Raw genomic sequence first — 27,331 nt, 5'->3', positions numbered from 1 at the left:
AGAAACAGTAGAGCACACAGAAGGTAATTAATTAGGAGATATAAGACATCAGTTGACCAGTAAGGTCCGCAGCTTCTGGGAATGAATACCTGAGAAATATGTCTTAGAAAATAAGCCATCACACACATATTTCATACGAAAGCGATGTCGTACTCGTGTTGACCGGAGTAGCACGTAGTGGCAGAGCATACAAAACATAGCACCTATAGTTTCCACGCATAAACACTGAAAAACACTTAGAAAATAAGAAACAATAGACGAAACGCAGAACCCCAACGAACGAGATAGTACGCATTAATTTATCACAGAGGTCTGTCACTTCTTAGTATGCATGCTTCAGAATTATGTCTTAGAACATAAGCCATAACACAAAAAGTTGATACGAAAGCGATATACCAGTTGTCGTGACGTGACTAGACTGTAGCTGCCGAGGATACTTTATTTAGCACCAATAGAACATAGTGAGACAAATAGATTTGAAATAGACGCTATATAGAAAAGCGTTGAAACACTTCAATTCACAAATCTATTCTACTTTGCGCGCAAAAGCACTTTAACACGCATAGAGTGTTAGAAACAGTAGACCAAAGAGAAGGTAGCTATTTAGGAGATATAACACATGAATTGATCAGCAAGGTCCGCAGCTTCTGGGTATAGATAAACATGTAGAATACTAGAAACAAGACACGAAACCCGCGACAGTAACGTACGACATATTTAACATAATTTGACCAGAGAGGTCTCTCACTCGTTAGTACGCTCGCTTGAGAATTACGTCTTAGAAAGTAAGCCATCACACAAAGTTTATACGAAAGCGATATAACAGTTGTCTTGAGCTGACTAGACTAGCTGCGGAGGACACTTTATTTAGCACCAATAGAACATAAGACAACGAGACCTTAAATACACGCTACGTATAAAAGCGATGAAACACTTCAATTGGCAAATCTAGTCTACTTTGCTCGCATACGCAATTTAACACGCATAGAGTATAAGAAACAGTTGACCAAACGGAAGGTGCTTATTTAGGAAATATAACACATGAATTGACCAGTCAGGTCCGCAGCTTCTTAGTATAGATATTTGAGAGTTATAAGCCATCACACACACATATATCATACGAAAGCGATGTAGCAGTTGTGTTGATATGAGTACTATAGATTGGCTGAGCATGCATAATATAGCACCTATAGCTCCCACGCATAAACACTGCAAAACAACTAGAAAATAAGAAACAAGAGACGAAACGCGTGACACCAAAGTTAATTTCCTTTCCCTACTATCCTCTGCTAGCTTCAACACTAGCTAAGGAGGGAAGGTGTTTGAGGTTCGAAACGGCGCCCCTCGATGACTCGAGTGCACGGTGGCAGCGCGAAGGAAGAGCCGTTGTCCAGTGAAGAGACGCTTTATTGCCACGCTCAGGCGTCTGCCCAGGTCCAAGCCCGAACCTCCGCTCTCCTCTCACATCCAAAACAGCCTCTTTTCAACCTTCAGTTAGACAAAGAGTCCCTCAACAAACCAATCACACTTGGGGGTTCGCATCACCACAACCAATGGCACAAACACTTTCATGACAGACACGGCATTGGTCTAACGTACGACACAATCTACAACACGCGAGGGGATAGGTTCACTGCGCAGCACGTGTCATCTCACTCTCCCCTACCTTATAGTCTGAGCATGCCCCTGACGTCCGCCAGCGCCGAAAGCTCGGCTCGGGCTCAACCGGCCCGCGTACCAACGTCTCTTTCAAGAAGCCGCCAAAAAACAGCGCGAATCTTCCCAGGCCTTGGCCACTAGCGGTGTGTACGCGACAGTGCGTTGCAAGGCCCGGCTCGAGCTCAACCCACCCGCGCATCGGCGTCTCTTTCAAGAAGCCGCTACAAAGCAGCGCGACTCTTCCCAGGTCCTGGCCACTGGCGAAATGTGTACGCGATAGTGCGTTGCTCTGCCAGTCTAATGACACTCGGTCATTACATGCAGCTGGGGGCCGGTTCACCTGAACGCTCCGAGTGCCGTAATTACTACCAGACGGCGATGGTACACAAAGACATCCCCCGGTCGCATCCGGCCAAGCGGTCACAAGACCAATTCCTCGCGTTCCCTTTTGCGGCGCCGACACGTGTTTCTTGTTAGCGGCAGGCTCTCCGAACAGCAGCGCAGGTAAACGCTCATAGGGGTGCATACGGATGCCGAACAATAACTGAAACCAGGCGGCCGTGTCTCGCGTCGTCCCACCGGCGCGACGGATCTTCCCGTTCAGCTTGTATCTCCTCCCTTTTGTTACAAGCAAGGAGGCGGCTTTGGCGGCCCTGCGCTTTGACGGCGTCACCACAGAGTCGCCTTTCTTTCCCAGAGCGGGGCCTTCCGTGTCTGCTCTTTGCGGCGCCGACACGCGGGAATCTCTCTGCGCTGCGCAGAGTTTGTACACTGAACCACACAACAACACGCCGACTCTGCATGCCTCAGACTGACTCCTCCCCCCTCAAGAGTGTTACTGGACACTCGATGTCCACGTAACACGATAAAAAAAACAAAAAAAAACACCGCACAAAATAAATAGGAAACTCTTCACGCACGCAAGTGCTGGACCAATTTCCATTTCTCACTCAAAATAACAACTTTCTCGACATACTGCGGAGAAGAAACAAACAAAATCCGTGCGACGAACAACAATTATGACACACTCTGAATGAAATCAACAGTATTAATGAGCTCATGGTAGCTTGACACAAGGCACGCAAACTTTTCGGAGTCATGTTGCATAGTGTCTCTCACATTCACCACACCATCATTGTCCCAACACATGAGACCCACTCTGTGCGCCCCTCAGGCCCCGCAGAACACACTCAAAGGAGGTGACGTACTCCGCGTCAGCTATATCTTAGGCTCAAAGGATCGCACCCGGTTCGAAAAAGAATCAACACATTCCCCAAAAGATCGCTTCATTACATAGCAACACTGGCCCTACAAAACAAATCTGATACAACTATACACACAATTCTATGACTTAAGGGTAAGCCTACACTGCAATAACAAAAGGAATGCCTACAATAAAGAAGACATTTGCATCTAGACACAAAATATTTGTCTGAGCTATGTTACACAACACTTGACACTTAAGCCGAAATGCGAGAAAAAAAACTTGCTCATTCATTCGATCCAGAGTAACTAGTTCAATGGCTACCGATAAAGTAATAAACAGTCTGCGTCAAACATAACAGGCTACTTACATAACATTTATAACAGTCTACTGACATAACGGTTATATGAACACAACCCAAATGATCATCCGAGACGCGAAAGAGCATCAGCAGCCTTGTTCAGCGCGCCTTTGATATGAACAATTTCTATGTCATATTTTTGGATCGCCAATGCCCACCGCGTTAGCGTAGCACTTGAGGGAGCCGCGCGTGTCAGGAAAGTCAGCGGGTCATGGTCAGTCTTTATTTTGACCTTTGTGCCAAATAGCCACGTACCCAAAGACTCTAGCGCCCACACAATTGCAAACGCCTCCCGTTCAATTGTGTGCCACTTTTGTTGCAACGGGCTCAATTTCTTACTAAGGAATGCAACTGGCCGTTCAGTTTCTGCCCTTGAGGCCATTGGTACTCTATACATATGTGGTCGTGTCTGCTTAGCACCGGGTGACAATGTGATTTTGTGCTCACCAAACTTACTTCGGCCAGGCCGGTCCGACCTCACCTCTCTACACTCATGAAGAACCGCACTGAGTTCCTCCCTTTGGCTAGAACTTAAATCAGTTGCTTGGGCAGCCACAGAAACTTGGCCGCACGACTTTACAGCATGCGGTGCCATCTCGACGTTCCCGAACTCTGCGTCGGCCTCGAATACCACCCCTACATTGTTAGCCCGCGCATGATACGGTCGGAGCTTATTAGCATGAACTAGCCTCTCAGCACCCGTTGCGTCCACTACAACGTAACTGTCGGCCCGCGTTCTCTCTTTTACGGCCACTGGTCCTTGCCACTTCGGTTGCAATTTGCTGCCGCCCTCACTTTGCATGACGAGGACTTGATCCCCCACTGAAAACTCCTTCCGGGTGGAGCGAAGGTTATACTTCTGTGTATAAAGCTTCTGGATTTCGCTGCTGCGCTCATCCACAACTTTTGCGACCTCACTCATTTGTTGTCTCAGCTCTTTCAAATAGACTGCCGCTGGTTTGCTTAGCCCAATCGGAGGAGTCCACTCACCAGTCCACGATTTACGGAGAATGCTGAGGGGCCCATGTGGTGCGCGACCATACATAACTTCGAACGGTGACTTCCCCGTAATGTCATGCGCCACTTCGCGATACGCCCACAGCAAGCAAGGCACGTAGCGGTCCCAATCTCTCCCGTGCGTGCCGATTACGTGGCGCAGCATACCTTTGAACGTCCCATTCCAGCGTTCCACGATGCCGTTACTCTGCGGGTGATCGGGCGTCGCGAACCTCATTTTTACACCTAACCTATCCATGAGCTCCACCGTTAGTTTAGCCGTGAAATTTCTCCCTTGGTCGCTACATATCAGCTCAGGCGTTCCGCAGCGACTAAACACATCTATTAGAGCTTGACACGTTGTCTTGGCTGTCAATGCCCGCAGTGGAATCACTTCTGCCCACCGTGTACACAGGTCAACAACACTTAAAGCATACTTATGACCCCGCGAGGAAGCTGGCTCCAGGGGGCCTATGCAGTCAAGGTAAATTACCTCAAAAGGTGTCTGCGGTCTGTTCAAAGGCGTTATAGGCACCCGATCGGTCTTAAGCCGACGCGCGTGAACCTGACACCCATGACAGCTCTGACAATGGCGCTTTACATCCGATCCCAATGATGGCCAATAAAAGGAGGCTTTAATGCGCTTTTTCGTTTTCTTTTCTGAGAAGTGACCACCGCAAGGGCTGTCGTGTGCCAACTCCAGCACTTCGGCTCGGCGTGACTTTGGTACTACTAACTGGAGGCATTGATTCCCGTCTAACTGCTCCCTATGATAGAGCAACTGACCGTCACTTACCATGCCGTGCGACCCGTCTTTTGCCTGGCGCCAAGCATCGGCCAGTGACTCATCTAGTTTTTGCTCCTCTGCGAAAGAACTCTCAGTGACCGGCCCAAGCCGCTCGCTGTTCTCAATAATATCTTCTCCTACAGAATTCTGACTTTCTAACTGACCCTGCTCCAAACATGACGTGGAGTTAGACGCCTGCGGTTCCAACGCCTGTGCGTCCTGCTCCTCCTCGCCTTTATCTTCTAACGAGGTGTTTGCCTCACCCTTGGTGTTAGGTACCTGTTGCTCACTGCTTGGTGGTTCCTCTAATGTGCGCTGCACGGCGTTAGCACTAGGGTTAGAGCCTTGAGACACCTGCTCTTGGTCTCTCAATGGTAAATGCTGCTCCGGTGCCATCTCCTGTGTAGTGCAGCTGATTCCCATATCATACTCCTTCAGGTCACTCATTAACTCTTGACGGCAGAGACGAAGGCATTCGTAATCTTCCGGAGTAAGTAGTACGGACGCACTGGTACTCAACTGATCAGTTACGGCGCAAAGTAAAGTCACACGCTGAGTAGCGCTCCCTGACGAGTGTGGAAGGCCGAGAGGCACATACATTAGGCGCGCTGTAACGCCCTGACCGAAAGCACCAGTTAGCTTTATTATGCCACTACTCTGACCCAAAATCTCGGCGGTTACCTCCTTCGCCCGTATCACTGTGATATCCGCACCTGAGTCAATGCGCGCGAAACAGGGCTTGTCTCCGACGAAAATTTCGATCCTCGGATCTCCCATCAGTGAATTGTTCATAAAGGCAGGGTACCGCGACGTTGTGGCGGGGCTCTCAAATGACCTTTCCTTCTGGGGAGCTACGCACGCTACCTCTGCTTTCTTAGCGGCAGTGTCTCGTGAAGCCTCGCAATCTCTTTGAAAGTGGCCCCTTTGTCCGCATCCAAAACATACTCCTGAGTTAGGGCTGAAGTTTGGTCCAGTGGATTGTTTGGGGTGCGGCCTACAATTCTGATTTCTTACTGCAGTGCCGCGGTAATTGCTCTGCCTGCTGCCGTCGAGGCTTTCTTCAAAATTTGCGGCTAACTCCGCTATATCCTTGGGCTTCAACCAGCCCTTTACTTCCTGCTGAGTGACCAGTGAGCGGAGATCACTTGACATTAACTGCTTCAGCCTATCAGCTATCAGCAATTCCTGAAGGCTCTCAAATGACTGCACCTCTCTACTTCTGAGGTAGTATGTGAACATTGTCTCCAGGCGTGCTGTCACTTGGCTCCAAGACTCATCTGCCTCTCTTTTAATTTCTAGAAACATTCGGCGGTACTCACTTGGAGTCATCCGCAGTTCCTTTAAAACTTTAGATTTTAGATCTGGGTACGCCATTACCCCAGCCTCCGATTGATTGGCTAGGAATGTCCGCATCTTGTCACTTAAGAATGGCAATATAACAGTGCCCTGCACTTCCTCAGGTATGCTCAACGCCGCAAAAAGAGCGTCCACATTCTTGAACCAGGCGGGGATCATTGGCTCATTAGTGGGCATGGGCGCAAGGACTGCTTTCAACTCTTTCGCGTACCATCCAATACCGGTATGCCGGTTCCGGATTTCCGGCTCCTCTGAAGAGGCACGCGACGACCTCATCTTCTCCAGCTCAAGCTTGAGCTTTAATGCTTCTATCTCAAGCATCAACTCCCGAGTGCGATCCGATCCATTTACACTGTCACCTTCCATAACATTTCCCTCTGAATCCGACATCTCCCAGAGTGTGCCTGAACGCAAGTGCATTCAGTAAAAAGGGCCCCGAGAGAGCACAAAGCGAGCCTCACCTTGCCGTGATGCGTCGCCCGGTGTCGCTGTCGGTTGCAGCTGCGTCAGTCCCGTCTCTGACGCTTGTCGTTACGAAGTCGCTCGATGCTCACGGTGCTCCACCGGACCACCCTCGCCGTTGCGTCAGTCCCTCACGTCGACGTCTCTTGCCGCTCTCCTCCCGATGCAGGACACCGCAGCGCCTCGTGCCGCTCAACGAAGTCGTTCGGCTTCGCCCTTGTTCGTTGACACCCAGCGCTCACGTGTCGCTCAACTCCTGGCTCCAAAGTTGACCGGCAGGCTCGGAATGTCAGTACTGCTTCAGGCAGCTCACCAGCAGGTCCCAATAGCAGCGAGCGTCTTGACAACTTCGCCGGGCTTCAGCACCTTCCTCGCTACGGGCTCTCCGATCCTAGGGTCGACTGCGCCAGTTAATTTCCTTTCCCTACTATCCTCTGCTAGCTTCAACACTAGCTAAGGAGGGAAGGTGTTTGAGGTTCGAAACGGCGCCCCTCGATGACTCGAGTGCACGGTGGCAGCGCGAAGGAAGAGCCGTTGTCCAGTGAAGAGACGCTTTATTGCCACGCTCAGGCGTCTGCCCGGGTCTAAGCCCGAACCTCCGCTCTCCTCTCACATCCAAAACAGCCTCTTTTCAACCTTCAGTTAGACAAAGAGTCCCTCAACAAACCAATCACACTTGGGGGTTCGCATCACCACAACCAATGGCACAAACACTTTCATGACAGACACGGCATTGGTCTAACGTACGACACAATCTACAACACGCGAGGGGATAGGTTCACTGCGCAGCACGTGTCATCTCACTCTCCCCTACGTTATAGTCTGAGCATGCCCCTGACGTCCGCCAGAGCCGAAAGCTCGGCTCGGGCTCAACCGGCCCGCGTACCAACGTCTCTTTCAAGAAGCCGCCACAAAGCAGCGCGAATCTTCCCAGGCCTTGGCCACTAGCGGTGTGTACGCGACAGTGCGTTGCAAGGCCCGGCTCGAGCTCAACCCACCCGCGCATCGGCGTCTCTTTCAAGAAGCCGCTACAAAGCAGCGCGACTCTTCCCAGGTCCTGGCCACTGGCGAAATGTGTACGCGATAGTGCGTTGCTCTGCCAGTCTAATGACACTCGGTCATTACATGCAGCTGGGGGCCGGTTCACCTGAACGCTCCGAGTGCCGTAATTACTACCAGACGGCGATGGTACACAAAGACATCCCCCGGTCGCATCCGGCCAAGCGGTCGCAAGACCAATTCCTCGCGTTCCCTTTTGCGGCGCCGACACGTGTTTCTTGTTAGCGGCAGGCTCTCCGAACAGCAGCGCAGGTAAACGCTCATAGGGGTGCATACGGATGCCGAACAATAACTGAAACCAGGCGGCCGTGTCTCGCGTCGTCCCACCGGCGCGACGGATCTTCCCGTTCAGCTTGTATCTCCTCCCTTTTGTTAGAAGCAAGGAGGCGGCTTTGGCGGCCCTGCGCTTTGACGGCGTCACCACAGAGTCGCCTTTCTTTCCCAGAGCGGCGCCTTCCGTGTCTGCTCTTTGCGGCGCCGACACGCGGGAATCTCTCTGCGCTGCGCAGTTTGTACACTGAACCACACAACAACACGCCGACTCTGCATGCCTCAGACTGACTACCAACGAACGAGATATAACATATTATTTGACGAGAGATGTCTGTAACATCTTAGTACGCATGCTTTAGAATTATGTCTTAGAAAATAAACCATCACGCGCAAACTTCACACGAAAGAGAATAACAGTTGCCTTGGCCTGACTAGTCTGTACCTGCGCGGGACACATTATTTCACACCAACAGAACTTAAGACAACTAGCATTCGGCTTTGACCAGCGAGGACGGTTATCAACGCTCGACGCTGTCCACGCCCCAGTGTTCAAGAAACTTCGCGATTGTAGTAGATCATTTTCTTATGATTGCGCGCAAGACGCGAACGCTCGAGCTTATTCTAGAACATGCGCGACAACCAGCGATAACGCCAGAATATTCGACGGCACATGTAGAAATGACGACGCGCTTCACCGCTTGTCAGTTGATCGACGGTCGACGCTCTGTTCGCCGCTACCAGTGTATCGCTGTAGTTTGACTTTCAGTTTCCCGGCCACAAGTTCGGCCAAATAAACAGTTTCATCTGGGACGTGCTGACTGCTGTTTCGTCGACGTTACGACCACGTGACATCTTGTGGAGGTGCTGCTCGTGGATGTTCCGCACGCCCCCGTCAAGCCGTGAACCCAGCCCACGTCGCGAAGAAGACCCCGACACCATCAGCGACAGTCGAGCCAGCCGCAGCCTGAAAGGACTACCCCCCCAGTACGAACCCCTACGGGACAAGGCCTACATCACAACGAAGAAGACAACAGCCACAATGACAGCCGCTGTGGCGCCTACAGCGGTCCTTATGCACCTATTGAGGGAGCCGCCGACATTCCGCGGATCACTATGCGAGGATCCAGAAAGCTCCACGTTCAACAAGTGGGACTGTGACGAGAAGCTACGCCATGTCTTCTTCGCCCCTGAAGATGGCGCATGGACCTGGTTCGAGAATCGAGAGTCCACGCTCACATCACGGGCCCTCTTTCGCACCGGATTCCTGAACACCTTCACGAGCGTCATCCAGAAAGAAAGGGCTAAAACCCTTCTCGAGACCCGTGTACAGCTCCCCAATGAGAACATTGGACTGTACACCCAAGAAATTACTCGCCTATTTCACCATGCCGACCCCGCCATGTCCGAAGGAAAGAAAGTTCGCTTCTTGATGCGGGGAGTGAAGGAACAACTTTTCGCGGTACTTGTGCGCAACCCACCGACGACGGTCTCGGAATTCATTTCGGAGGCCACCACAATCGAAAAGGCCCTAGAAATCCGCACTAGGCAGTACAACCGCCGCATGCTGACGACGATGTACGGGGAAGCACATGCGCTGGGCTCCGACGACCTACGTGAGACGATCAGGGCGGTCGTGTGAGAAGAGCTGCGAAGGATGTTTCCTGCATCGCAACCTGAGGTGCATTCCATAGCCGACGTCGTTCGCGAGGAACTTCAGCATTCGCTAGGAGTTCACCGTCGCCACCTGAGCCGAAAACGATGGGCTATGCTGCCGCTGCACGCCATGCTGTCGCCAATCCGCGCAAACACCAACGCCCCGTGCCGACGCAGTTCCGTCGCCACACACCACCGCCACCTCCGACGCCATCCCGCCCGCCTGCAGGCCAACGCTACACAGCCCGAAAGACCGACGTTTGGCGTGCCCCTGACAACCGCCCGCTCTGCTACCACTGCGGGGACGCCGGCCGCACGTGCCCCCGTTGCCAGTACCATCACATGGGGCTACGAGGATTCGCCGTCAATGCGCCGCGCCCGTAGCCAGGCGAACGGCCTCGCGACATCGACGACTACCTCACAGGAACACAGTGGCAAGAACGACGACCTTCCCGCTCGCCATCGCCCGGCCGCTACATGTCACCGCACAGCCGGCAGTACACTGGCCCAAACCGGAGCCGGTCGCCTAGCCCGTATCCGGAAAACTAAGGGCAGCAACCGATGGAGGTGGGGTTGCTGAACAACGAAATGCTGAAGATCCTCCGCTGTCGACGACGACGCCGCGACGATGTTCCGAGACCCCGCCGCACGCCGAACGACGTCCTGAAGACGAAACTTTGCGACCGGAAGCAGACCTGACGACGCAACGCGGAAGCAGCGGTGCAGACCGACGTAGCCGTGACCCGACGCCGCGACGTAACCGCAGTGCAAGACGGCAGACTAGCGACCTCGCCGTTTTGATTGACGGCCACAATGTCACCGCTCTCGTCGATACCGGAGCCGACTATTCGGTCATCAGTGGGCCCCGAGATCCGGACCGCTGGCGGTCATCTGTTAACGCCGATTGGTGTCTGCACGGCGAGTCACCATCAATAGCCGGACGTATCCTGCGAGCTTTGTAATCCTACAAAACTGCTCCAGGGATGTGATACTTGGAATGGTCTTCCTAAGTAACCACGGTGCCGTCATCGACCTGAGGTCTGAGTCGATAACACTAACCTCAGACGAAGCGCTCCCGCCGCACGCGACGCCAGGGAACCAGGCATTGAATGTGGTAGAAGGGCAGGTGACCGTTCCGCCGCGCTCCAGCGTCATTATTTTCGTCGGCACCGAAAAAACTGCGAACCTTGAAGGCGTCATTGAGGGCGATCAGTACCTACTCCTGAACCGTCAAATTTGCGTCGCACAAGGTATAGCCGAGCTGCGTGACGGTAAAGCAAACGTAGTGGTGACAAACTTCAGCCACGAATATAGGCACCTCAACATTGGTACGACGGTTGCCTACATCGACGAATGTGTAGCCGCCAGCAAGTCTTTCGCCTTCTTCGATGCTGCCGAACCTGCTTCGACGAATATAGGTCCGGAACCGGATTTTGACCTCAACCCGAGCCTTCCGAAGGTCAAGCAAGACCAGCTCAAAACCCTGCTCCTGTAATACAAAGACTGTTTCTCGTCGTCATCGCGGGCCCGACAAACGCTCCCTTGCCAAGCACTTAATTATAACAAAAGAAAATTCTCGACCACTCCGTCAGATCCCCTACAGAGTTTCGACACAAGAGCACGACGCGATAAACAAACAAGTCGACGAGATGCTACGCGACAACATCATCCAGCCGTCCAACAGTCCGTGGGCGTCACCTGTGGTGTTAGTGAAGAAGAAGCACGGGACGCCGCGCTTCTGCGTTGATTATCGGCGCCTGAACAAAATCACGAAGAAGGACGTGTACACCCTCTCACGGATACACGACACCCTGGATCGAGTTCGCTACGCGACGTACTTTTCGTCGATGGACCTGAAGACCAGCTATTGGCAGATTGAGGTAGACGAAAGAGACCGAGAAAAACCGCCTTTATAACACCCGACGGCCTCTTTGAGTTCAAGGTCATGCCCTTTGGTCTTTGCTCGGCACCTGCGACGTTCCAGCGCGTCATGGACACCGCACTGGCCGGATTGAAGTGGCAGACGTGCCTTGTGTATTTGGACGACGTCGTCGTGTTTTCCTCGACCTTCGACGAGCATCTCCGGCGGCTTGAGGCAGTACTTCAAGCAATCAAGACCTCAGGACTGACCCTGAAGCCAGAAAAGTGCCGATTCGCGTACGACGAGCTCTTGTTTCTGGGTCATATGACCTGTAAGTCTGGAGTGCGCCGAGACCCGCGGAAAACAGCTGCCATCGCCGACTTCGCGGCACCACCGACAAGAAGGCCGTGCGCCGATTTCTCGGCTTATGCGCCTATTACAGACGCTTCGTCAAAAACTTTTCACGGATCGCCGAACCACTGACGCTTCTCAAGAGGACTAACGTGGAATTCAGATGGGAAACGGCGCAAGTGCAAGCCTTTCAAGAACTTAAACGACGCCTGCAGACGCCACCCATACTTGCGCATTTCGACGATTGCGCCGATACAGAAATACACACCGACGCAAGCAGCGTAGGATCGGTGCCGTCCATGTGCAAAAGACTGACGGGCTTGAAAGGGTTATCAGTTATGCTAGCCGGTCACTATCCGAGGCAGGAGCCAACTATTCCTCAACAGAAAAGGAATGCCTCGCCATCCTCTGAGCTACGTCAAAGTTTCGCCCCTACCTGTATGGGAGGCCCTTCAAAGTTGTCAGTGACCATCACGCCTTATGTTGGGTAGCTAACTTGAAGGACCCTTCAGGTCGTCTCGCACGATGGAGTCTGAGGCTTCAAGAATTCGACATTACCGTCGTGTACAAGTCCGGACGAAAACACTCTGACGCCGACTGCCTGTCTCGTGCCCCGGTCGACGCGCTGCCGCAAGACGACGACGATGACTGCTTCCTCGGAACCATAAGTGCCGACGACTTCGCCGAAAGGCAACGAGCCGACGTGAAACTGGGGGGTCTTATGGAGTACCTCGAGTGTAAGACCGCCGTTGTTCCGAAGATATTCAAGCGAGGACTGCCGTCGTTTTTCTTACGGAACGGCGTTCTCCTGAAGAAGAACTCGCCACTTCGAACCGACTACCTTCTCGTCGGGTCCGCATCATTGCGACCAGAAGTCCTCCAGGCCCTACCCGACGACCCGACGGCTGGACACCTAGGTGTTTCCCGCACGCTCGCCAGAATACAGGAAAAATACTTGTTAAGACGTTTATTGACGGTGAGATTGACGGCGACGATGCACAACGACAGAGCGCAGACTCGCAGACTCTCACGAGCACGAGGGGCGTGCTCTCTGAGGATAGGCGAAGAGGGTGACCCACTAGGAGGCGCTTGAGAGGACGACCCATTAGAGCGTTCCAATGCTTCTCTACAATTACCCCGGGTACGAAAAGGGAGCCGCCTGGCGACCTAACAGCTGGTCACTATGAGCGGGTCATGGTAGGGCTTGAGGCGCTCCACGTTGACAATGTCGCGCCCTTGACGGCGCATGTCGGAAGATGGTTCAATAGGTTCAATCAGGTAGTTGACCGGGGATGTGCGTTCGACGACACGGTAGGGGCCTTCGTATTTTGGTAGTAGTTTGGAAGAGAGGCCAGTTGCAGTGGTAGGAACCGAGAGCCATACGAGCGCTCCAGGGAGGAACGTGGGTGCAGAAGTGTTGGTGGCACTGCGAATGCTCTTCTGCCGCTCTTGGTCCTGCGTAGTGAAGGTCCTGGCTAGCTCGCGACACTCCTCAGCAAGTCTGGCTGTGGCAGAAATAGGCGCACACTCCGATCGATCCGGCGTGTATGGAAGGATTGTGTCGATTGTGTGCGACGGGTGCCTGCCGTACAATAAGAAAAAGGGTGAGAAACCAGTGGTGCTTTGAGGGGCGGTATTGTAGGCGTAGGTGACGAAAGGCAGAATCGAATCCAAATTTGTGTGGTCGGCGGCGACGTACATCGATAGCATGTCGCCGAGCGTGCGGTTAAAGCGTTCGGTGAGGCCATTCGTCTGCGGGTGGTAAGCAGTAGTTTTGCGGTGAACAACGTTGCACTCTTTGAGGATGGCTTCGACGACTTCCGACAGGAAGACACGGCCTCGATCGCTGAGCAGCTCCTGGGGTGGACCGTGGCGCAGCATGAACCGGTGGAGCAGGAAGGAGGCTACATCGCGCGCTGTAGCGGCGGGGAGGGCGGCAGTTTCGGCGTATCGCGTAAGGTGGTCTACAGCGACGATGGCCCAGCGGTTACCAGCCGACGTCAGAGGAAGTGGGCCATACAAATCGATGCCAACGCGCCCAAACGGCCGGTCAGGGCAAGGTAAAGGCTGTAGACCTCCTGGTGACCGGTGCGTTGAAGCTTTGCGGCGCTGGCAATCGATGCAGGAGCGAACGAACTTCTGCACGTAGCGGTACATCCCTCGCCAAAAGTACCGTTGGCGAATGCGGTGGTATGTTTTCGATACCCCAGAGTGCGCACACTGCGGATCAGCGTGGAACGATTCGCATATGTCAGAACGGAGACTGCGGGGTATTACGAGTAGCCACTGGCGGCCGTCGGCGTTATAATTGCGTCGGTGAAGGAGGTCGTCGCGAATGGCCTAATGATGGGCTTGACGACGCAACGCGCGAGTGGATGGTGTTGTCGATGGATCAGTGAGCAAGTCTATCAGTGAAGCGATCCACTGATCCTTGCGCTGTTCGGTAGCGATGGTGTGAATGTCGATGGAAGAAACGGCATTGTGAGACATTGAGCTGTGGGTATTGTCGTCAGGCAAGGGAGAGCGCGAGAGTGCGTCGGCGTCAGCATGCTGGCGTCCGTTGCGGTACAGCACGCGGATGTCGTAGTCCTGTAGGCGAAGTGCCCAGCGGGCGAGGCGGCCTGATGGATCCTTCAATTATGACAGCCAGCATAGTGCATGGTAGTCGGTGATGACATCAAATGGGCGACCATACAAATAAGGTCGGAACTTCGTAAGGGCCCAGATAATCGCCAGGCATTCCTTTTCGGTGACGGTGTAATTAGTCTCGGCTTTGGTAAGCGTACGACTTGCATATGCCACGACGTATTCAGGGAACCCTGGCTTGCGCTGCGCAAGGACAGCGCCAAGGCCAACACCGCTGGCGTCCGTGTGTACCTCTGTAGGGGCCGTAGGGTCGTAGTGGCGTAGTATGGGAGGCGACGTCAACAAACGACGGAGCTTCGCGAAAGCTTCGTCGCACTCTGACGACCACGAATTGAGCGGCCCATTACTTCTGAGGAGCTTCGTCAGCGGCGATATGATAGTCGCGAAGTTTCGAATGAAGCGCCGAAAGTAGGAACACAGTCCTACGAAACTGCGCAGTTCCTTGACGGACGTAGGTTTGGGGAACTCGGTCACGGCCCGAAGCTTGGCTGGATCGGGGAGAATACCGTCCTTGGAGACGACGTAACCGAGTATTGTCAGCTGCCGTGCTGCAAATCGGCACTTCTTTAGATTCAGTTGCAGACCGGCCTCGCTCAAACGCGTCAAAACATGCCGCAGGCGTTGAAGATGCGTGGAGAAGTCCAGAGCGAAAACAACGACGTCGTCGAGGTAGCATAAGCATGTGTGCCATTTCAGGTTGCGCAGAACAGTATCCATCATGCGCTCAAAGGTGGCGGGCGCATCACACAGCCCAAATGGCATGACGTTGAATTCGTACAAGCCGTCGGGAGTGACAAAGGCGGTCTTCGGTCGAGCGTCATCAGCCATGGGTACTTGCCAGTACCCTGAGCGCAAATCGAGAGATGAAAAGAATTCTGCGCCTTGCAGGCTGTCAATTGCGTCGTCTATTCGCGGTAGTGGATACACGTCCTTGCGAGTGATCTTGGTAAGTCGTCGGTAGTCCACACAGAACCGCACAGAACCGTCCTTCTTCGCCACAAGAACGACAGGAGACGCCCAGGGGCTGTTAGAAGGTCGAATAACATCGCGGCGAAGCATCTCGTCGACTTGCTTGTTGATTACACGGCGTTCTGTGGGAGATACATACACGATATGGACGTTGCCGCAGTGGCGGCTGGGTGCCAGTGTCGATGCGATGCGTAACGGCGGACGTGCGGCCGAGAGAAGTTTGAGCAACATCGAAAGAAGAGCGAAATTCTTCCAACAGGCCCAGAAGCTGGGAACGCTGGACTGGCGTAAGGTTGTCAGCAATGGAGGAACCAAATACATCAGCGGGTGATGAACCAGACGTGGAAACAGCACCGAGCGTGCTGGAACTGTGGCAGTGCATTTCATCTGGTTCGTCCATAACTTGTGCGTCTTCGAGGGGTTCCACGCTACCGAGACATTCCCCTTGCACCAACGTGACACTGTACGGGAATGGATTGATAACAAAAATAGAGGTGCGGCCCTGAGTGACTTGCACGGTCGCGAAAGGCACCAGCAAGCCTTTCCTCGTGCAAACACGGTTAGATGGCGAGAGGAGTGCAACGGTGTCGGAAAGACTTCCGCAGTAGACTGACACCGCCGTTGACGAGTTCGCAGGCACCTTGGTGTCGTCTTTGACATGTACCTTGCCCGCAGCCGATGGATTGTCTGCCGGCGTCCAATCAGGGAACGGTGAGAGCTCTATTTCGGCTGGTGCGCAATGAATGACGGCGTCGTGGAGGGAGAGAAAATCCCATCCTAGGATGACGTCGTGAGAGCAGGCTGGAATTATGATCAATTCGACGGCGTACAGAGCATCCTGAATAATGACGCGGGCGGTGCACACCGCTGTAGGGTGAATACTTTGGGCGCTGGCTGTACGGAGGGAGAGCCCGGGAAGTGGCGTCGTCACTTTTCGCAGTAATCGGCTAAGTTTGGCGTCCATGACGGATACGGCGGCTCCAGTGTCGATAAGGGCAGATGCGCGAACACCGTCCACAAACACGTCTATCACGTTCGATGGGCTTCGCTGAGGGCTTTCGCAGTTCGATAGCGTCGCAGCCCTTGCCTCGTGGACTGCGACGACTAGTTTTCTTGGTCACGTGAGACCGGACGTGGCCGCATGGGCGACAGTGAGCGACGTCGTGGAGACGGTGACCGGCGGGTAGATGTTGCGGCGCGGGACGTCGGTGACGTAGGCGGCGCTTGGTCATAATAAGGTCGGCTTGATTGGCTGGGAAGGGCTGATGCTACCCGAGGCGGCTCCATGCGATTGCAGTAGCGTGCGACGTGACCGGCGCAACCGCACGCGAAGCAGATGGGGCGGTTGTCGGAAGTGCGCCAGCGGTTCGCGGGTCCCATCCATGTCGCAGAACGGGACGGACGAGACGGCTGCTGATATGAGGGCATTGTGGGCAGGAGTCGGGGCCTGGGGACGACGTCGACGTACGTAGGCGGCACAGCGGCGTCGAAGGCCTGGGGTCCGACGACGGCTTCGGCGTAACTTCGCGGTGCAGCCACAGGAATCGCTGGGGGCGGCCTGGCTACAGCTTGCGCGTAGCTTAGTGGCGCATGCACTGGAGGCGGTTGGTGGTATTCAGGAATGACCTCTGCGATTTCCTGCTGAATCGCTCGGCGGAGAGGAGGCAGGAGGGTAGTGGGCGGCTGGTCAACACGCTGCGGTGGAGCGAAAGCCAGTAGAGAGATCTGGCGGGCAATTTCCTCACGCACGAACGACTTGATTTCGGCAAGCAAGGTGGAGTGGTCGGAAATGGCCGACAGGCCCGCGAGATCAGCATCGCGTGATTGCGGTCGACGGGTCATCAAGCGCTGCCGGCGCAGCTCCTCGTAACTTTGGCACACTGTGATGACCTCTGCCACTGTGCGAGGGTTTTTGGCCAGCAGCATGGTGAAGGCATCGTCGTCGATGCCTTTCATAACATTCCTGATTCTCTCAGACTCCGGCATGCTCGCGTCGGCTTTTTTGCACAAGTCAAGGATGTCTTCAATGTAGGTCGTGAACGATTCTCCGGCCTGCTGTGCCCGTTCACGCAACCGCTGTTCGGCTTGCAGCTTACGGACGGCAGGGCGGCCAAACACGTCGACGATGGCGGTCTTGAAATCGGACCACGTCGGGAAATCGGATGCATGGTTGTTGTACCACATGCCTGCCACACCCGCGAGGTAGAAAACCAAGTTGCTCAGCTTGCCTGCTTGGTCCCATTTATTTGGGACACTCACCCGTTGGTAAATCGTGAGCCAGTCCTCCACGTCGGTGCCATCCGCGCCGGTGAAGACAGGAGGGTCACGGATGCGGGGGACACCGGGACAAGCGGTCGGAGCAGGAGGTGGCGTTTGCTGAGCGGCGTCTTGCGGCATGGTAGAAGGCACGGTACGGGATCGAAGCTCCAGGGGCATAGAATGGAGACCGAAGTTGTGGTGACGGTACAGCACTCTCCACCACTTTGTTAAGACGTTTATTGACGGCGAGATTGACGGCGACGATGCACAACGACAGAGCGCAGACTCGCAGACTCTCACGAGCACGAGGGGCGTGCTCTCTGAGGATAGGCGAAGAGGGTGACCCACTAGGAGGCGCTGAGAGGACGGCCCATTAGAGCGTTCCAATGCTTCTCTACATACTACTGGCCACGCCTTGCTGCCGACGTCGCCCACTACATTACGAGTTGCCGAGATTGCCAGCGACGAAAGACACCGCCGACTAGGCCAGCGGGAATTCTGCAGCCAATCGAACCAACTCACCGGCCTTTCCAGCACGTCAGGATGGACCTACTGGGGGCCGTTCCCGACACCGACTTTCGGCAACAAGTGGATCGTCGTAGCAACTGACTACCTCACCCGCTACGCCGAGACAAAGGCCTTGCCCAAAGGCAGTGCCGCCGAGGTAGCCAAGTTCTTCGTGGAGAACATCATCTTGCGTCATGGCGCCCCAGAGGTCCTCATCACAGACAGAGGTACCGCTTTACTGCGGACCTAACTAAGGCGATCTTCAAATACAGCGAGACGAGCCACCGCCGCACCACCGCCTACCACCGGAAGACCAATGGCCTCTCCGAACGTCTAAATAAGACCATCGCCGACATGCTGACCATGTACGTCGACGTTGAGCACAAGACGTGGGACGCCGTACTTCCGTACGTGACCTTCGCTTACAAAACGGCCGTCCAAGAAACAACGGAGATGACGCCGTACAAGTTGGTCTACGGAAGAGAGCCCGGCGACGACGCTCGATGCCATGCTACCGAACGTCACCGACCAAGAAAACCTCGACGCCGCCGCTTACTTACAACGTGTCGAAGAAGCTCGACAGCTCGCCCGCCTGCGCATCAAGACCCAGCAGCACACCGACAGCCGTCGCTACAATCTTCGACGACGCTTCGTGGAATACGAGCCCGGCGACCATGTTTGGGTCTGGACGCCGATACGCCGACGTGGGCTTAGCGAAAAACTCCTTCGGCGATCCTTCGGGCGATACAAGGTTCTTCGACGTCTCGGCGCTCTTGACTACGAGGTCATCCCGGACGACATTACGAACTCCCAGCGACGCCGCGCACGACCTGAAGTCGTCCATGTCGTGCGCCTTAAGCCGATTTTGCGCGTTAGCGAACCTGGGGACTCGACTTTTTCTTTTGTTATTGTAATTCATTTATGCACTTTTTTTTTCTCTCTTCTTTATTCTTTCACAAGCACCGGGACGATGCTTCTTCAGAGGGGGGCAATGCCACGCCCACTTCTTGCATTCGGCTTTGACCAGCAAGGACGGATATCAACGCTCGACGCTGTCCACGCCGCAGTGTTCGAGAAGCTTCGCGATTGTAGTAGATCGTTTTTTTAAGATTGCGCGCAAGACGCGAACGCTCGAGCTTATTCTAGAACATGTGCGACAACCAGAGATAACGCTGGAATATTCGACGGCACATGTATAAATGACGACGCGCTTCACCGCTTGTCAGTTGATCGACGGTCGACGCTCTGTTCGCCGCTATCAGTGTATCGCTGTAGTTTGACTTTCAGTTTCCCGGCCACAAGTTCGGCCAAATAAACAGTTTCATCTGGGACGTGCTGACTGCTGTCTTCGTCGACGTCACGACCACGTGACAATACAAAAGCGATGTAGCAGTTGCGTTAAACTGAGTAGTCTTTAGTGTGTGGGGGTGCTATATCATCCCTGTAAAGGCGACTGCCGTAACTTGGGCGCGGCCGCTGTGTTTGCCACGCACGTGCTCGGCGCGTAAGCGGAGACGTTCGGCCAAGGTCAGGGATGCACTGGCTGTAAGCCGAGTTTAGCGCGGTGGCGCCCGCATCGCCGCCGCGGAGAATTTAGGCCGGCGCATAGAAATGGCAGTGAGTCTCTTTTGGGGTGTGGCGGCGCGCGCCGATGGGCGACGGCCACGGTAGGTCCGGGGGGGGGGGGGGCGGTACCGCGGCTCGCTTCCCTCGGGCCCTCGTGGTGTGTCGTGCGTCGGCAGCGCCACCTCCGCATTTGTATCATATTATGTTGTCTTATTGTATGTCTTATGTATTTCTTATGTGATATTGTACTGTATGTCTTATATTGTGCATAAGTTTAGCGTGTAACGTGTTACTAATTCGGCCGGCGAGCTCGCCATATATGTAAAGTAGTGTTTAATAAACGTCCACGTGTTTGTTACACGACCGCGTGAACTGTCTCCGAGTGTTCCGAGGGCGGCGGCGTTTATCGCTCAGACCCCACACTGGCTGCCCAACGTGGGGCTCTAGTGCATCGGACGAGTTTTCGCGGTTCGGGGCAGCATTTGTGTGAGCCGGGTTAGAGTAATCCTAAGGAGGCAGGGGCGTAACCAAGGGGGGGTGTTGGGGGGGTTCAACCCCCCCCCCCCGAAATTTTTTAGTTTTGCTTGCGTATATATACACGCACACATACAAACGCACGCACGAACATACATAAAGTATGGTTGAACCCCCCCCCCCGAAAAAAATTTCTGGCTACGCCCCTGTAAGGAGGGATTTTCATCGCTAGCGTCGGCGGCGTGCTTTTTTGAGGACGAGGAGATGGATTGCTGTGTCATGCTTGAACTTGTCGGCACGCTAGGAGTTTTGTATCTTCGCAAGTGGTTCATTTTTATTTTTATGAAGGTCGTTGATTGTCGGTACGAGAGTCACGTGGTCCGCATCCTGGGAGAGCGAGACATAGAGCACGTGGATTGTAGGCAAGCCCGAAGCGAGTGAGTACGGAAGCCTCGTAGGTTGTCCGAGTTTTCTGTAAACAGTTTTCTTCTGTCTCTTTGACTCTGGGAGTCGTGGCTTGTGTAGCCGGGTGGCCAGGGGCCACGGGTGTCGTTGCTGCTGGTATTGCGGCTCGACGCCGGGGCGTCTCGACATTGTCCGGGACGGTGGGCGCCGATCTCTCGGTAAGCTGCAGCGAGCGTGTAGGGCACCTCACAGAGCGGATGTCTCCTCTCGGCTGCCTCTTCTGTGCCTGTGCGGACAGCTTGTTTTGGATGCCGGTTGTTGCCGAGCGAGAGGTTAGGCCTGAGGCTCTGCGGAGCTGCCTTTTGCACGTGAGACACAACCCGTTGGATCGTGGCGATGATGTGTTGCACTCAGCTTCCTTCATTTTAGCTTGCGTGCACGATTAAACTAAGAAAAGCAACCGTTCACTTGCATGTGTCGTCTCTGTCACCGCCGATGTCATTGCTAGCCGGATTTCATTGTTCTTTCGAGAGTGTACGCAGTGGGAGTTGTAACCCGCGGCTGGCTGTCTGCTGCACATCGTCTTCACCGATGGCCGACAGCCGTGACCTGCGTAGCTGCCTTCAAATCAGCGCCCTCGTGAGTGCTGCCCGCAACCAGAAGACGTGTCGGTGCGAGCGACGCTGTCTCGCAACGACGGCCACGTTGCCTTTGCGGTTCCGGGACTGAGGTCAAGCCAGTGCAGCGGTGTCGACCAGCGGCTGTGTCGCGGTGCATGGACATTCTGTAGGGACATTTACGCCACATGTTGCTTGTGTAGCTGTTTTGTTTTTTTTAGTCTTTTTCCGGGATATTTGTTTGATTTAAGGTTTGGGGGATGTGGAAGTGCTATATCATCCCTTTAAAGGCGATTGCCGTAACTTGGGCGCGGCCGCTGTGTTTGCCACGCACGTGCTCGGCGCGTAAGCGGACACGTTCGGCCAAGGTCAGGGATGCGCTGGCTGTAACCGGACTTTAGCGCGGTGTCGCCGGCATCGCCGCCGCGCAGAAATTAGGACGGCGCATAGAAACGGCAGTGAGTCTCTTTTGGGGTGTGGTGGCGCGCGCGGATGGGCGACGGCCACGGTAGGTCCGGGTGGGGACGGTACCACGGCTCGCTTCCCTCGGGCCCTCGTGGTGAGCCGTGCATCGGCAGCGCCGCCTTCGCATTTGTATTGTATTATGTTGTCTAATTTTATGTATCATGTATGTCTTATGTTGTATTGTATGTCTTATATTGTGCATACGTATGGCGTGTTACGTGTTACTAATTGAGCCGGCGATCTCGCGATATAATAAAGAAGTGTTCAATAAACCTCCACGTTTGTTGCACGACCGCGTGAACTGTCTCCGTGTGTTCCGAGAGGGGCGGCGGTTATCGCATCAGACCCAACAAATGGCACAGCATGCATAATATAGCACATATGTTTTCCAGGCGTAAACACTGCAACACAATTAGAATATAAGAAACAATAGACGTCACGCGCGACACCAACGAAGGATATATTACACAATATTTGACTAAAGAGGTCTGTCAATTCTTAGTATGCATGCTTGACAATATTGTCTTAGAATATAAGCCATCACAAACAAACTTCATACGAAAGAGAGATAACAGTTGTCTTGACATGACTACTCTGTAGCCGCGGGAGACACTTTATATAGCACCAATAGAACAAAAGACAAATAGACTTGATATACACGCCACATATAAGAGCGATGAAACACATTTGACAAATCTAGTCTACTTTGCGCGCATACGCATTTTAGCAAGAATAGAGTATAAGAAACAGTAGACCAAACGGAATGTACCTATTTATGAGATATAACACATGACTTGACCAGTAAGGTCCGTAGCTTCTTAGTATAGATACTTGAGAATTATGTTAGGATCGAAAGGTGGGCCAGTTGGTAATTCATTTTCTTCATTGAGCGAACTGGGAGCGCAGAAAAAGAACACAAAGGAAGAAGCGAGGAACCACATAAGACGAGCGCTCGTCTTATGTGGTTCCCCGCTTCGTCCTTTGTATTTTTTTTTGCGCTCCCAGTTCGCTGAACGAATAAAATAATTCATCACACACGCATTTCATACAAAAGTGTGCAATAGTTGTGTTGACCTGAGTAGTATGCAGCGGCTGAGCAGGCATATTATAGCAACTATAGCTTCAACGCATAAAAACTGCAAAACCCTTAGAATATAAGAAACAATAGAAGAAACGCGCAACAACAACGAACGAGATAGTAGACATTAATTTATCACAGAAGTCTGTCACTTCTTAGTATGCATGCTTGAGAACTCTGTCTTAGAACATAAGTCATCACACACGAAGTTAATACGAAAGCTATATAACAGTTGTCTTGACCTGACTAGTGTGCATCTGCGGAGGGCACTTTATTTAGCAACAATAGAACATAAGAGAGAGACTTGAAATACACGCTACGTATAAAAGCGATGAAACACTTCAATTCACAAATGTAGTCTACTTTGCGCAAAAGCACTTCAACACGCATAGAGTACAAGAAACAGTAGATCAAACGGAAAGTACCTATCTAGAAGATATAAGATATGAATTGACCATTAAGGCCTGTAGCGTCTTAGTATAGATACTTGAGAATTATGTCTTAAAAAATAAGGCATCACACACACATTTCATACAAAAGAGCTATAGTACTTGTGTTGACCTGAGTAGTATGTAGTGGCTGAGCATGCACAATATAGCACCTATAGTTCCACGCATAAACACTGAAAAACACTTAGAATATAAGAAACAAGACACGAAACCCGCGACAGCAACGTACGAAAATATACACATTATTTGGCCAGAGAAGTCTGTCAGTTGTCAGTACGCCTGCTTGAGAAATATATCTTAGAAGATAAGCCATCACACACAAAGTTCATACGAAAGCGACATAACAGCTGTCTTCACCTGACTAGACTAGCTGTGGAGGACACTTTATTTAGCACCAATAGAATATAAGACAGAGACTTTCAATACCGCTCCATATAAAACCGATGAAGCACTTCAATTGACAAAATCTTGCCTACTTTGCGCGCACACGTACTTTAACACGCATAGAGTATAAGAAACAGTAGACCAAACGGAACGTACATACTGAGGAGATATAGCACATGAAGTGACCAGTAAGGTCCGCAGCTTCTTAGTAGAGATACCTGAGAATTATGTCTTAGAAAATAAGCCATCACACACACACATTTCATACGGAAGCGATGTAGCAGTTGTGTTGACCTGAGTAGTATGTAGTGGCTGAGCTGGCATAATATAGCACCTATAGCTCCCACGCATAAACACTGCAAAACACTTAGAACATAAGAAACAAGAGACGAAACGCGCGACAGCAACGTACGGCATATTACACATTATTTGACCAGAGACGTCTGTCACTCCTTAGTATGCTTGCTTGAGAATTATGTCTTAGAAAAGAGGCCATCACACAAAGTTCATACGAATGCGATATAACAGTTCTCTTGACATGAGTGGTCTGTAGGTGCAGAAGACACTATTTAGCACCAATCGAACAAAAGACAAATAGACTTGATGTACACGCCACATATAAGAGCGATGCAACAAATTGACAAATCTAGTCTACTTTGTGCGCAAACGCACTTCAACACGCATAGAGTATAAGAAACAGTAGACCAAACGGAAGGTACTTATTTACGAGATCATCATCATCATCAGCCTGTCTACGCCCACTGCAGGGCAAAGGCCTCTCCCATGTTCCGCCAATCAACCCGGTCCTGTGCTTTCTACTGCCACGTTATGCCTACAAACTTCTTGATCTCATCTACCCACCTAATTTTCTGTCTCCCCCTCACGCGTTTTCCATGTCTTGGAATCCAGTCAGTTACCCTTAATGACCACCGGTTATCCTGCTGACGTGCTACGTGTCCGGCCCATATCCATTTCTTCTTCTTGATTTCAACTATGATGTCCTTAACCCCCGTTTGTTCCCTCACCCACTCTGCTCTCTTCCTGTCTCTTGAGGTTACACCTATCATTTTCCTTTCCATCGCTCGCTGCGTCGTCCTCAATTTAATTTGAACCCTCTTTGTAAGTCTCCAGGTTTCTGCTCCGTAGGTAAGTACCGGTAAGATGGTTGCAGCGATCGCGCAGTCGTAGAGCGTCAGCTTCGCATGCAAGAGGTCCGTGGTTCGAATCCCGGTGCCGGACAATTCCCAACCGGATTAAAAAAAATCCGCGTGATGATGGAATTGTGTAAACAAGGCCTGGAGTGCAGCGTCACTGGAGACCACAGCAAGCAATGCACTCCCTCACAAGAGCAGGATTGGCCACCCTGGTGTAGTACTTGGCCACTACCTCCCACACGAATACACCAATATTTAGGAGATATAACACATGAATTGACCAGCAGGTCCGTAGCTTCTTAGTATAGATACTTGAGAATTATGTCTGAGAAAATAGGCCATCACATACACATGTTATACGAAAGCGATGTAGCAGTTGAGTTGAACTGAGTAGTATGTAGGTACTGAGCATGCATTATACAGCGTTTATACCTTCCATGCATAAACACTGCAAACATTTAGAATATAAGAAACAAGACACGAAATCCGCGAAAGCGACGTACGACATATTTAACATAATGTGACTAGAGAGGTCTGCCACTCGTTTGTATGCTCGCTTGAGAATTACGTCTTAGAAAATAAGCCCTCACACAAAGTTCATACGAAAGCGATATAACAGTTGTCTTGACCTGACTAGTCTGTAGGTGCGGAAGACACTTTATTTAGCACCAAGAGAACATAAGGCAAATAGACTTGATGTACACGCTACATATAAAAGCGATGAAACACTTCATTTGACGAATCTAATCTACTTTGCGCTCATACGCACTTTAACACGCATACAGTATAAGAAACAGTACACCAAACGGGCGGTACCTATTTCGGAGATATAACACATGAATTGACCAGTAAGGTCTGTACCTTCTTAGTATAGATACTTCAGAATTATGTCTTAGAAAATAATTCATCACACACACATTTTATACGAAAGCGTGCAATAGTTGTGTTGATCTGAGTAGTATGTAGTGGCTGAGCAGGCATAATATAGCAGCTGTAGCTTCAACGCATAAAAACTGCAAAACCCTTAGAATAAAAGAAACTATAGACGAAACGCGCAACAACAACGAACGAGATAGTACACAATAATTTATCACAGAGGTCTGTCACTTCTTAGTATGCATGCTTGAAAATTATGTCTTAGAACATAAGCCATCACACACAAAGTTCATACGAAAGCGATATAACACTTGTCTTGACCTGACTAGTATGTACCTGCGGAGGGCACTTTATTTAGCACCAATAGAACATAAAACAGACTTGAAATACACGCTACGTATAAAAGCGATGAAACACTTCAATTCACAAATGTAGTGTACTTTGCGCAAAAGCACTTTAACACGCATAGAGTACAAGAAACAGTAGATCAAACAGAAGGTACCTATTTAGAAGATATAAGATATGAATTGACCAGTAAGGTCCGTAGCGTCTTAGTATAGATGCTTGAGAATTATGTCTTAAACTATAAGGCATCACACACACATTTCGCACGAAAGAGCTATAGAACTTGTGTTGGCCTGAGTAGTATGTAGTGGCTGAGCAGGCATAATGTAGCAACTATTGCTTCAACGCATAAAAACTGCAAAATCTTTAGAATATGAGAAACAATAGGCGAAACGCTAACAACACCGAACGCGATAGTACACATTATTTATCACAGAGGTCTCTCACTTCTTAGCATACATGCTTGAGCATTATGTCTTAGAACATAAGCCATCACACACAATGTTCATACGAAAGCGATATAACAGTTTTCTTGACCTGACTAGTATGTAGCTGCGGAGGACACTTTATTTAGCACCAATAGGACATAAGAGAACTAGACTTGAAATACACGCTACATATAAAAGCGATGAAACACTTCAATTGACAAATCTAGTGTACGCTGCGCGCATACGCACTTTAACACGCATATAGTATAAGAAACAGTAGACCAAACGGAAGGTACCTACTTAGGAGATATAACACATGAATTCACCAGTAAGGTCCGTAGCTTCTTAGTATAGATACTTGAGAATTATGTCCTAGAAAATAAGCCATCACACACATATTTCATACGAAAGCGATGTAGCAGTTCTGTTGACGTGAGTAGTATGTAGTGGCTGAGCCGGCATAATATACCACCTATAGCTTCCATGCATAACAACTGCAAAAGACTTAGAATATCAGAAAGAATAGACGAAACGCGTGACATCAACGTACGACATATTAGATGTGAAGCATCTTATAGCGGAGTTCAATCCGGTGGTGGTGGTCGTGGTGGTGGTGGTGTGCGGCGTGACCACCCTTACTGCGCATGCGCGAACCTTCTCCACTTCCTCTCTCTCCCCTTTCCCTTT

The sequence above is a fragment of the Rhipicephalus sanguineus genome, chromosome 9, assembly GCF_013339695.2.
Source record: "Rhipicephalus sanguineus isolate Rsan-2018 chromosome 9, BIME_Rsan_1.4, whole genome shotgun sequence".
NCBI classification, from domain to species: Eukaryota; Metazoa; Arthropoda; class Arachnida; order Ixodida; family Ixodidae; genus Rhipicephalus; species Rhipicephalus sanguineus.
This window is presented reverse-complemented; position numbering follows the sequence as displayed.